Raw genomic sequence first — 13696 nt, forward strand, 5'->3', positions numbered from 1 at the left:
CAACAATAAAAAAAAAAAAAAACAGACACAAATATATTGTCCCTGTTTTTTAATTTGTAGAATGGAGTTACCTGACAGCATTTTACAGTATGTCATACACTGAAGATAATCAATTTAATTTCACAAAATAACAGTAACCATACATGTATGCTTTTGGCAGATGCTTTTATTCAAAGTGACTTACATTGGATTCAGGGTTTACATTTGATACCTGTATATTTTACAAAACTGCTCGCAAAAAAAACTTTATTAAGATGCTTTTGAATTTATATCCAATTTAAGCACGTAGCATAGCAACATTTTTAATGAATGGTTAAAAGCAACATTTCAAAGCCTCCTCCTTCAGATCCTCACTGTGATGAAATCAGATCATGCTCTTTAAAAGCAAGGCTGAGGACTTGTGTTCTCATCCGTGAGTTGATCATAATAATGCACAGGTAGATTGTACTCACATTTAACAAAAACTTTATATTTGCCTGAAGTACACTTTCCAATACAGTCTGGTTTTTCTTTTCTCCCAGGGCTTTCAACAATGTACACTTCAAAGAGATCTGTACTTTTGGTACAGTTATTTACTATATCGGTACAGATTTTTTTTACATTTTCCACACTGCTCTTGATGAACGATTGTGTTTTAGTTCTTCCACAGAGTTCATTGTTCAATAGATACTTCCTCCAAGCACATACATCCTTGGTATTAAACTCAACTGGAAGGATGTGTTTCCTCTTAAATTCAGTAAAGTTTTGACAATGTGCTTGATCACTGAGAGCCAGAATGAAAAGGAGCAAGAGGGGGGCCGCTGATCTCATGCTGAGAGAAACAGGAGAAAAGGAGAGAATTTTTGTTTAATATTTCTGAAAGAAGATTTTTCTTTTTACCAATGCTGCATTTATTTGATAAACAGTCAAAAACAATACTATTGTGAAATTCCAATGTAAAACGTTTTCTGTTCGAATCTCTGTTCAGATGTAATTATTTTTAGTCAAAGTTCATTTTGACTGACCATTACTCTTCAGTGTCACATGATCCTTCAGAAATCATTCTAATATGCTAATTTGCTTAACATTTCTTTCTTGTGTTTCCATGTTGATTGTGTTCTTACCTTCAATAACTATACAGTATTTTGCTGTTCTACATTTTTCAGTTGCACACTCCCAATATAACACCTTTGCGGTATTGTTATTAAGTGAAACTTATAAACGTGTTTGAATTTTATGATGCTTGGAAAACAGCCAAGCATCATAAACAGCCAAAAAATAGACATGAAGTAGAACTTACTTGAATTAAAGGGATATTTCCCCCCCAAAATTAAAATTCTGTCATAATTTATTCACCCTCAAGTTTTTCCAAACCTGTTTCTTTCTTCTGTGGAAAATAAAAGATGATGTTTTGAAGAATGTGGGGAACCAAACTGATGCTGATCCCCTTTGACTTCCAAAGTATTTTTCTTCCCCTATATTAAGAAAAAAAAGTGGTGACCAACAACTATTTGGTTTCATTGTTGACTATCTCTTTAACCTTCTACTTGATTCCTTGTGAAGCCCTGTCTAACGTTTGCAGATCTGACCAGATCTGGTGCCTTGTCATCTTGTCCTTTTTATTGAACAGGCAAACAAACTTTTCCAGTGGCCTCAAAAGCAACAGTAACACAAAAGTGCTCGATCTAAACTTGAAATCTGCACTCTCCATTTCTCAAACAGCTTTGAACAACATACACCAATAACTTTTCTTTACTGATGCACAGGTGCCTTCCCTTTGATGCCTCCTCCATTGCATATTCTCATAATGCTATAGGTATCATCTCTGTGGAGGAATGATTGTTGTTCTTATAAATGACATTAAAAACATCATAATTCACATAATGACATTATGACATGATGAAATTGTGGTTGACCTTGAAAAATCATAAGTATTCATAAGAATATATTGACAGAAACATCATGAATTTGTCATGTTATTCTAAAAATATAATAACAAATAGGGGAGAGAGGGGTAAGATTGTTTATTTATGTGGCCCTCTAGCTAAGGGAAAACGAGGCAGAAGTACAATTAAAGTATCTAAAGTAATTTCAGGATGTTTCCAATCATTTTAAATTATCATAATGTATCCATGACAACGGATTCTAAAATATGCCTTCTTATATAAAAGTGTTCCTGTGGCTCAATTTGCCCCAGGTTAGGAATAAGTTGACCTGAGTCTGGGGTAAGATGCACTGGGTAAAAACTGACAAAATTTGAAAGATAATTTACCTCTTTTAAAAACTTAATACACTAATTTAATTTACAGTCATTTTTTTTTAAAGCTAACTTGAAAATTTTTAATTTGAAATCTTTTTGAAGTTTGAGTAAAATTAAAAGAAAACTGAATTAGAATTAAGGAATCAATTTCACTTAAACAAACAAGTATTTTAGTCAAAAGATTCTTGGCATGGTACCAGTTCTGCAATGTTGAACCAGCCATTGGGGACTATAGGTGGAAAGATATATTTGATTATAATCTGATGAAAAGCATCTTTTTGTTTTTGGAGAAGGATTTGGTGCATTTGTACACTGTCAAATGCTATCAAATTAACTACAAATAATATCTCTATGTATATCTCTAAACCAGTTGTGTACTATTACATTAAAATACCAGTTTACACTTCAGAGATTTAACTTAACTTCAGTGCCTTATTGAGGGGTAAGGTAAAGTACTGGCTCAACTTACCCCACAGCAGAAAATGGTGTCATTTTTCCTGTTTAGTTCCTGAGAAGTTGTTCAAAGTCTTTGTTTAAAGTCTGTTTCCTCTTGACTAATGGTTTGACTAAATAGTTTCTGCTGTAAAAGCATTAAAATGTGTGAAATTGTTTACTCAAGGTTTTTTTTTCTAATTCAAACTGATTCCTACAATGTAACATGCAGTATGTGAAACGTCTCGGTTACGTCTGTAACCCTCATTCCCTGAAGGAGAGAACAGAGACGTTATGTCGACTGACATCATGGGGTCTCACTTCGGAGCCCCATCACCTCTGAGCTTAAGAAGAAAAGGCACATCCCCAAAGAAAGAAGGTCCTTCCTTAGGGGAATCTTCCAGGAAGGGGCAGTCACGAAGAGCATGAGGTTGGCAAACCAGGTTTGGGTGGGCCAATAGGGTGCAACCAACAGAACCTGCTCCTCGTCCTCCCTGTCTTGGAGGCATCCGTGTTGACAACCACGTGCCTCGACACACGGGGGCGGGGTTGGCTACGATGAAATAAGGTCTGTAAAATCCTGATTTTATCTCGGCTGGAGGGACAGGCTCCTTCACCAGGAGGACCGCAATCTCCGCACACAGGACAGAGACATCTGTGTCCGTATGGACAGATGTGAAAAGGACGCCACTGAACTTGGGTGGTTGCCTGGTGAATTGTATCGCGTGGCCGAGTCGTACTGTCCAGATCAATCAGCGAGACGGCGGCGCTAACCAGGCCCCCAGCCTGCGCAAAAGCAGGATCAACGGAGGAGTAACTGACGGACCTGCAGCCCGGCAGCCGAAAGGAGGAAGGTGACTCAACCCAGGAAGCGAAGCGTTCTGAAGTAATGCCGGGCTGCCAGGGAGTAGCACTTACCTTCTCCTCGCGATCCCGCAGTGGTGGCAATTTCATGCCAAAAGTATGAATCTGAGGAGGCAAAGCGGCACTTACAAAATAAATTTGGCACCAAAGACCCAGAGATAGAGGAAATTGCTCTTTTTGTGAAAGGGTGGGTACCTTGCCTGCAGCGAAAGTCATAACCCCCGGCCCTCCCCCGGGTGTGGGGGCGCAGATGTCGGAGTCCTCCGAAGAGCAATTCCTCCCATCTCTAGGTTGCCTGTGTCAGGGTCGCTTCGCCGTTTTGCAGGTAGACTTAGGAGGACCCTGGGACACGGGCTGCGCCGCTATTTTACAGCCAGCTTGACGTCCCTGCTGAGGGGCTCCCTCCTTCAGTGTTTCCGTGGGCGGAGCAGGTGTAGAGGCCACAGGGGGGCACCCTTGGTGACGGGCAGATGAAGGCCTGGCACATGACGGCTTGGTGGGATCACGCCGGGTCAAGATGTGTTTGATCACATCCGTCTGATTCTGTACTGCTGAGAACTGCTGGGCAAAGTCCTTGACAGTGTCAACGAAGAGGCCGAAGGGGAGAGCGAAGTTGGTCACCGTACGCAGTCCCTGCATCAACCCCGCATCAGGACTACCTGAGGCCATGGCATGCAGGGCAGAGGCAGCCTGGCCCGCAGACCATGGACGGTAGGTGTGGATGGTTCCGCCAGGTGGCGGCATTTTGCAGAAAAAGATGCACCGCAACTAGGCATGGGATGATAACCGGTTTCAAGGTTTACCGTGGTTTGAAAAAGTCACGGTTTCAAAACCGCAAACAAAAAAACTTATACCTTTCCTACGATATGTGCATTTTTTGTGTCGTCAAAGTGAAAGCGCAGGACTCCCTACTAGGTTGTGTGTGTGCGTACCTGCAGCGAAAACAATGCAGCCCCTTCCCCACCGGTTAGTGCTGGCAGGCGTGTCAGTGAGACTCAGCAGTAATTTAAGTTCAGGATGGCCGAAGGAGGTGAACCCCCACAACTTTTCCCCCCCGTCAAAAAAGACCAATTTTTTGGGTACCGCAAAAATTCTGACGGCCACGGCTTGGAACCGACATGCAAATCATGTTTAAAAAGAGTCGCTGCTAAAGAAGGCAATACATCAAATTAGGGATGCTCATATTAACCGGTTAACCGTTAACCGACGGAAAGAATTTTGACCGATTAATACAATCAGTTAAACGGTTTAAAAGGTCATTCTTTTTTTTCCCAGTAATTAATCAAAATACTTTAAAACGTTTGCTGGATGACTAAAATAAAATACACTTGCATTTTTGAGAGAGAAAAAAAAAAGATATCGTCTAGGCCTATAAGTCGCATTTTATTATTACATTCTGAAGCCGACGCGAAATGTTTACAAACTATAAACTATAGTATAGGCTATTTTAGTTTCCCCTCACTCTATAAAAAATTCTTCAATTTAACAATACTCAGGAAAGAACAAGGATGTAAAATATAAGAAGCTAGGCTATATAAAGGACAAGCCAAAATAAATTCATTAAGGCTAAAGTGAAACTGAAACTAATGTCGGGTCTCTCATTCGAAACAAATCCAAATGTTTCCGTATTTGAGATGTATTTGAATGCCAAAATATTATTTATTACATAAACCTGGTTTTGTACTTCACTTGCATTCCAGCATCTGCATAAAACAAATGGTTTGGCATAATATTACTTAAGTGTGTTGATAACGATTAAGCAGTGTGATTTTTTTCCATATGTTTGGCTGACTGTATTTTATTATGATAATGGAAAGGCTTTTTTCTTCTAACAGTGGAAACGACTCCTTCTAGTCATACAGATAATCGAAACTATAAACAGTTTGCGTTTGTTTGTGTACATTCACAATAAAAAACAAAACTTTGTGCTTTTGCAAAATAAAGAAAAAATAGGATGACGCCTTTTAGCCGTCTTCCTTTAACGCAGCACAAAAATGAACCAAAACTCTGCATACTATAGCTACTTGTTGCACAGTTTTTTCTTTCGTTTTATTTAGTAAAAATATTTATTGTATAGGCCTATTCATTCATTCTATATATAGCCTAGCTTTATGATGTTTTTCTCCGCTGGCAGAAGTGCTGCAAGTGCGTGATGTGATGCGTCCATGCGATTCCTCATGTTTTGTTGTTTGCTGCTTTTTGCACGAGTAAAATTAATCACTGGAAAACAAATTTTGGTATTTTTAACGAGCCACAGACACTTATCCTTTCTAAAATAATTAAATTCTATTTTAAAATAATCTTGTCGGTTAACGGTTAATAATCGGTTAAGGAGCGTCGGCTGTCGGTTAGGAAAAATAACCGAAATGAACATCCCTACATCAAATATGATTTCTCATCTAAGGGAGCACCATCCAGCACTCTTCGCTAAATTCAAGGTGAGTTGTTAACTTAAAGCTGTCTTGAAATGAACTTTTGCAAACATCTAAGTTACCGAGTCAGATAACACGGCTAATTAATAAACATTAGCTAACATCAACTAATTTCCTCTTGCACGTTACTTTACAGACTGGGGAATAGCAGACTATATGTACTAACGTTACGTTTCTGTGATTGAACAATAGTACAACAATTAAGTTAAGGTGAAATCTTTGCTTTTAAGCCTTCTGCCACGTTAACATCTTTTCAAAATCACGCCATTAAAAAAAAACAACAACACCAACTCGCTGGCTCTCACGTGTCTTTGAGTGTTCGTGAACTGATGAGACTGTGTGTGTGTGTGTGTGTGTGTGTGCGCGCGCGCAGTACACTCGCACTCTCTGCGTTAATATGCATCAACACTGAAATTAAAATTTATTTTAGAGCATTATTTTGATATTTTTAGCAGTACTATTTGTTTTTACACACAAAAAAATTAAATAATGTAATTAGTTGTTTTTGTTAAATCTAGTATATAACTAAATTACCACATCACATCTATTTTTAAAAGTACACTGATTAAAAGATTAAATGAACACCATGATACTGTGAAACCGTGATATTTTTATCCAAGGTTATCATACCATCAGAATCTTATACCGGCCCATGCCTAACCGCAACTGCCCCGCCATCGAGGGTAGAGAGGAGGGAATAGGGAAGCAAAAATCTGAGTGGCTTGGCATGCAAATTCCACTCGTCAGTGTTCATTGGCCTTTTCTTCTTAAGCTCAAAAGGCAATTGTGCTCCCAAGTGAGACCCCACGTCGAACGTGACTGACTGAGAGGGAACCTATTTTTGAGTATGTTTTAATCTTTTATAACTAAATTAACCAACTAAATATTTTACATAAAGGAACATAATCTCTTGACACAAAGGCTCCTAAGCAAAAAGTGTACCAGATTAACATGAGATGATTTAACATTGCAGATGCATTATTAACATTATCTTTCTGTTTTACTGCATTTGTAGTTTTTGTGCAGGTTTACCTGAATGAGCTTGTGCAAATCAAAGAGCCTTATCTGGAGATTGTGTCCTTTGGAAATCCTAAGACAAATGAGAGAAAAGGATAGGTAGACATTTAGTACAAGAGTGTACAGCATCCATGAGAGCAGTTAATGTTGCAGTGTTGGGGAAGACAGTATTTTAAGTCATCACCCTATTCGGATGATAATTGTTTCTCGTGTGGATGTCTGTAAAAATAAATGGTAACGCTTTAGATTACAACCCGCAAAGAACTACGTAAGTAAACTGAATTTACGGTGTATGTTTCTGTAATTATAGTGTACCTAAAAAGAACGTACATGTAGGTATACGGGAACAATATGTTACGTTTTGGTAATAGAGAGTAACAACCAGATATACAACCTGCAAAGAACTGCGTAAGTAAACTAAAGTTACGGTGAAGGTTTCGTATTTATATTGTACCTACGTGTAAGTATAAGTGAACAATAGGTTACGTTTGGGTAATAAGGGGGTAGCAAACAGATATACAAATAATTTATAATAGATTAATTTAAAAAACTTAACAGGTACCTATTCTGTTAAATCGTAAGTTTGGTGTATCTATACGTAAGCTTTTTAAAATTACTGGGAAATTATACTCTTGTTCCATGTAATTACAGGGTAAGTGTGCCCTCTGCGGGCTGTAAATTAAAGTGGCGATTGTTCCCCTCTGTTCAACGAAGTTACAGGGTACAATACATATAACAACGTGACGTAAAATGTGGTTCTACAAAATGTACATTTATTTACATTTTTACAGACACTAAATGTACAATACTGACATATTTACATCATCTAAACATTTAACGTTTACTTCATATGAAATTATAACATTTCATTCTGTTCTGTGTGATTTCTGTTGCCAGCTCGTTTCCAAGAATAGGTCTACATAATGTTATCATGACTACACGTTAAACCCTTAAAATAAATAATATTTCTGCAATCGTTTAATCATTCATGTAATATTAACTTCGTTTGCCGTGGTGGAACACAAAGGCGTTTTCTCTAACATGCTGTGACTAACAATAGAACCATAAAATACACCGAACACACATCATAATTACAAATTAAACCATTTTATTTGTGTGCTGTAACCCAGATCTTCAGAATCCATACGATTTGCGAGGACCAGAACCGAATTCAAGGCTTTGTCCGGCGATCTTCATCTCAATCTCTAGCAGCGAGTCCAGCAGCAACAGCCATAAACCCGTGCTAAAGTGCATTTTGCAACAGGAAAATCGGACGTTCATTGGCTCTCGCCTGCATTCCTCACAGATTACGACATGCCGTGTTTCTGGTGAGATGTGTTGGAATGACGCGCGGGCGCCTTCGAGGAGTGAATCAAGACAATAATCTGGATAATATTTTCAGCGATTAACAATTTAAATTCTGCTCTCATCCTACTGCACCTCAAACCTACTGTATTCCGCCAGAGAGGACTGCGGCTGCAAACGCATCGTTATTTGGATTACTTTTTTGTATGGCTGTTGACATTTTTGCAATAAATAAATGATTGTGATTGCACTTTCCTGTTTTTTTTTAATATTTTTATTACTGTTCAGTCATAGTTAACGTTAGGTTTAGAGGTAGAAGTGGGATTAGCGACTATAAAAAAATATTTTTACTTACTTACCCTGTAACTTCCTTGAACAAGGGGGAACAATCGCCACTTTAATTTACAGCCCGCAGAGGGCACACTTACCCTGTAACTACATGGAACAAGAGTATAATTTCCCAGTAATTTTAAAAAGCTTACGTATAGATACACCAAACTTACGATTTAATAGAATAGGTACCTGTTAAGTTTTTAAGTAATTCCATTATAAATTATTTGTATATCTGTTTGCTACCCCCTTATTACCCAAACGTAACATATTGCTCCCTTATACTTACACGTAGGTACAATATAAATGCGAAACATACACTGTAACTTCAGTTTACTAGCGCAGTTCTTTGCAGGTTGTATATCTGGTTGTTACCCCCGAATTACCAAAACGTAACATAGCCTATTGTTCTATTATACCTACACATACGTACTAATAGGTACACTATAATTACAGAAACGTACACCGTAAATTCAGTATACTTATGTAGTTCTTTGCAGGTTGAATATCTGGTTTGTTATCCCCTTATTACCCAAATATAACATATTGTTCCCTTATACCTACATGTACGTTCTTTATAGGTACACTATAATTACAGAAACATACACCGTAAATTCAGTTTACTTACGTAGTTCTTTGCGGGTTGTAATCTAAAGCGTTACCAAATAAATTTACATGGCCCCTCAGTGATAATATGGCAGATTTATTCACAGTGGAGAAGCGAGTTCTATGATCCTATGAACCTGGGAACGCTATGCTCATGTGGCCAGTCACATGATTGTCTGCTGTATATAAAATTAATTTTATTTACAAATGTATTCTTATTATTGTGTAAAATGTATTAAAAAAAATACTTAGAATGTAAAATGTATTCTTATTATTCGAAGTAAATTTTATAATATATAATCCTATTTATTATTTGGTTATTTAAATGTCCTGCTTAACAATTGAAAAATAGACATACTATAGTTGTATATAATTATGTGCAATATAGTTTTGCATGTAACTATATATAATACACATTTTAAAAATGTATTGCATACCTGCTGCTGCCATAACAAGGACCCATTTCTAATGTTTATGTGCTTTTCTTCTCTTTCTGCTCCCACACTCTGTGGTGGAGCAGTTATGAAATATTATTCTTGTAAATACTTTCCAGCATTTCAGTAATATATATGCATGCAATTTACAGCAAAGTGCAACAGTTACTGTACGGTTTTCGGCAGTGGTCAAAAAGGATTTAAACATTGAATTTTGAATCGATTTCTTCTTTTAAACTCAGAGATGTGGATTCAAACGACAAATGAATTACCACATGACCTTGGTGTTGGTCAGTAAGAGATAAACACTGACATTCTGGATTTGGCAACAATAAAATTACAGACTACCCCTTGTAAATGGTGAAAATAACTTACGTCCCCATGAAAAATAAAATACTGAACAGGGCTAATGTCTAATTGACCAGTTGACAAGCTGTCATAACAGGATCTCATTTATTTTCAACGTAATGTCTACTGACGGTTGTTACGTTTTCTTGCCATGGTTGTACTGTATGAAATCATATATAATGGTCCCAAAACAAATTTGGATATTGAATTTATACTGTCTGAATGCCACTGCATTGGAAACAAGTATAAAAAGTACAAAATGTGTGAATTCAGTCCATAATGGTGTAGAGATTCACATTTAATACAAGAGCAATGATCCACTAAAAACATAATACTGCCTTCATGCTCAATGATACAAAATTCATTACATTAATTAAAAATGTATCTGCTTTACACAACCATTTCAGTCATTAACATAATAAATAGATATGCATTAATACATAATCTGAAATTACCTGTATTCATTTAATCATATGGCTTTGGTTCATTTTAAGAGGATGCAAATTTACCTGTGATGGTCTTGAGTCTGGGTAAATGAAAGAGCTGAAGTTGAGTCTGATCTGGAGTTCAGAAAGCATCAACGGTGTCTGATATGCAGATATTTATTAGGGTTGGTAAAGGAAGGTGTCAAGCTGCTTCTTGGAAATGCACCACAAACACATTTCTTGACGTTAGGCAAACCACAGTGTGTGCATTTAGTGGTGTTTTAAATATTCTGATTTTGGGAACTTTGAATTGCACCACAATAGAATTGAAAATCCATATTCATTGAGTGTTTTTACAATGTCAAGTGCAATATGAGTGATGTATTGCATTTAATAATAACATAGATGGTTTAAAAGTGGTTGTTCTTATAACATTAAATAAGACAAGCTCTTAGCACTTAGCACCATGTGGTTAACACTTGACGAGTATGCTGAACTAGTCAAACAGTCAAAGTGCATGAGTATGAAAATAGCTATAGCTGTTGGAATGTCAGATACATTTAATTTAAAATGTTTGTTTTAAAGAATTCCAAATAAAGTTAAAACTAATCATTGTCATAATTTTTTTTTAGTTGATGCATAACTATAAATACCAAATGCCATACAGTTATCTGTTTTTAAATGTACCTTAGAGCAACAAAGATTAAATTTGGCATTAAATGTGAACATGAGAAGAAACCTTAGCATACTTCTTGTGGTGTGTGTTGTTTTGTCTGCTAGTTCCTTGAATCCCAGCATGATGTTTATCTACAGTATAGTGTCACTATACTGGTGGAAGTAGATATGACTGCTAGTTTGAGGCCTGAATAATAGTGACTTATGACCTTTCACTGTTGTGCTGTTTAGTAAGACACATCCATGGGTCAAATCAATTTATACTCCTTTTAAATCTCTTCTGTCTCTCTATGCATCTTTCATTGTCAGGTAAGAGCTGCTTCTCCTGTTTAAGTTTGAGGAGATGCAGGAGATTGTGAAGAACTTTACTGTGGTTCATACTAATGCTCAGGAACAAGAGTAAGATCACTGATCTGCCAGTATGTGTTGATATATGTGTGTTTGCTGAGGTTTTGCGTGGGTGTTTGAGGGAGAGAGAAAAAAAACGGTGAAAATTTAATAGCATTTAACACCCATTTGACACTTGTGAGTGGTTTAATGCTATCACTGACTGTTTACCACATTCCCAGGTCATAGTGTGATTAAGGTCAACTGCAGTGAAGCATCAAGAAAGACGAGCATACCAAGCACACTGAGACTGATAGTTCATGGTAAAGAACAACTATGGTTTTGAGATGTTTGTGTATTCTATGTGGGGTTTGCCTTTTAAAAGTGTGCCATTTCTTCTACTTGTTTTTCGGAGAAGACATTTCTGTCACTAACAAAGTGGATGGTGAGCAAAGGTGGTGGCCACGTTTTGGAGTAACACCTGGGTTTTGCAGATGGCTGTTTATTCTTTGGCGGCATGTCTTGTTTCTGTTGCCTATAGATTCTTTGTGAGGATACAGCATAATGCACTGCAAAACGTCCTAAGACAGGGGAAATGGTGAGGATGCACTGTTCCAGCAGTTTAAGACTGTATTTTTAAGTGTTATACATGCATTGTTTTAAATAAAGTATTTGATATTTTGTGATTATTGTGCCTGTTTTAATTGAATGTCAGTAGTACCTATGTAGAGTAAAAATAAAATAAATTTAAATGAATTCAATATAAAATTATAAAATCTACTGAAATCTATATTAAAATGAATGAATTACAGTAGTATGCTGATGAATTTGACTTTTTAAAATAGTATTTGGCTGTAAAACAGCTACAGTTTGCAACTGTAAAATTAAATACGGTTTGCTACTGTAAATTCTAACTCAAAATTCTAATTCAAAAACCCTTTGAAATGTCTAAGAGTGTAGTTAAACCATGGTTACTGTAGTAAAACCATGGTTCATTTTTGTAAGGGTGAGGGGGTTGCATCTTGCTCTGAATGACATCTCTCAGAACTTGTGTTTGCAACACAGACAAAAATAGGAGTGTTGCAAGACATTTTGGATATGTGAGATAAAATGCATAATAATAGGCCAGGGCTTTGTCAAATGTTAGAACTGGGGTTGTACCTACAACTAGAGGGCTAGTTGTAGATTCGCGGGACTCAACGGGACATGGGACTCAAGAAATGTGAACATTCAGGGAACGTTAGGTTTTGGTTCCCTATTGGTTAGCCAGGAAAGTTTTCTTAACGTAGATAGAACATTCCCTGTAGGTTAGGGGAACATTTTTGGGAACCTATCAGGAATGTTCCCGAAACATTCTGAGAACGTTCCTGGAACAAATAACACTGATTTTGTCCAAAATGTCTTACATGTCTACAGGATCTCCCGCCACAGTTTGAAGGTCATGTTGATACTGAAGAATTCTGGCAATCTGTTGACCATGAAATTATTTGCGGAGGCTTTTTACAAAGTAAGCTATAGATATGAAAAATTATTATGCAGCCATATTTAGAAGACTTTTCCAAAAGATCAGGCTGTCTGTCTACAGTGCCTTGTAATTATGCATGTGCATGCTTTTCTAGTGCCATGGATGGTTGTGTATATTTTTTTAACTGCCATAAAATGTATTAAGTGCAATAACAATAAAGAAAGCTTTTGTTTTGTTTTTTAACTACAAAGGTAACCGTGTGAATCCATTTAAAGTTTCACCTTCCTATTCAAAATGGGCACTTTGGATTGGGCCCCTCACCAGAGCCAGCAAAAAAGTACTCAACACTGAGTATGCCAAACTCACTGCAAAAAAGTCTGTTGCAGAACAGGTGGACATTGACATTACAGAAGCACGACTGTCAAGTGAACTAATGAACTTAAAGGTGAATTTTAACATTTTATATACATGTGATAGCTATGCACTTGAACTTTTAATCTTTTATTTGAACTTTTATTTATTTATTTATAGACATTCGGTATGTTGTTCTCGAAACAACTTCCAAATTTGGCTATTAACTAAATGCCAAAAACAAGGAAGATTATGGTAATCTATCCTGCTTTGTAATTAATCTGCATAGTAATTAATGGCTGTTGTTGCATCTGTGTTTACACAGGTTGATGCTTTGAGGAAACATGTAAAAGAATGTGGTGTGGATTCAAAGGGCTCCAAAATGGATCTTCTTCTCCGTTTGAGGGAGGAGATGAAAACAAGGAGCACTTATGACAAAGTGTTTC

General features: G+C 36.9%; 1 long non-coding RNA gene and 1 pseudogene across 1 annotated transcript; one reads left to right on the forward strand and one right to left on the reverse strand.

The window, feature by feature from the left end:
- LOC127164166 (NACHT, LRR and PYD domains-containing protein 12-like) overlaps nucleotides 1–13696 on the forward strand; it is a 443855-nt pseudogene that overhangs the window by 40404 nt on the left and 389755 nt on the right.
- LOC127164267 (uncharacterized) lies at nucleotides 80–10587 on the reverse strand. Its single transcript, XR_007827610.1, has 3 exons — nucleotides 10517–10587; nucleotides 7000–7057; nucleotides 80–811 (listed from the first exon to the last, which is right to left on the reverse strand). It is a non-coding gene; the product is annotated as an uncharacterized LOC127164267 (long non-coding RNA).

Source organism: Labeo rohita, chromosome 4 (assembly GCF_022985175.1).
Source record: "Labeo rohita strain BAU-BD-2019 chromosome 4, IGBB_LRoh.1.0, whole genome shotgun sequence".
Classification (NCBI taxonomy): domain Eukaryota; kingdom Metazoa; phylum Chordata; class Actinopteri; order Cypriniformes; family Cyprinidae; genus Labeo; species Labeo rohita.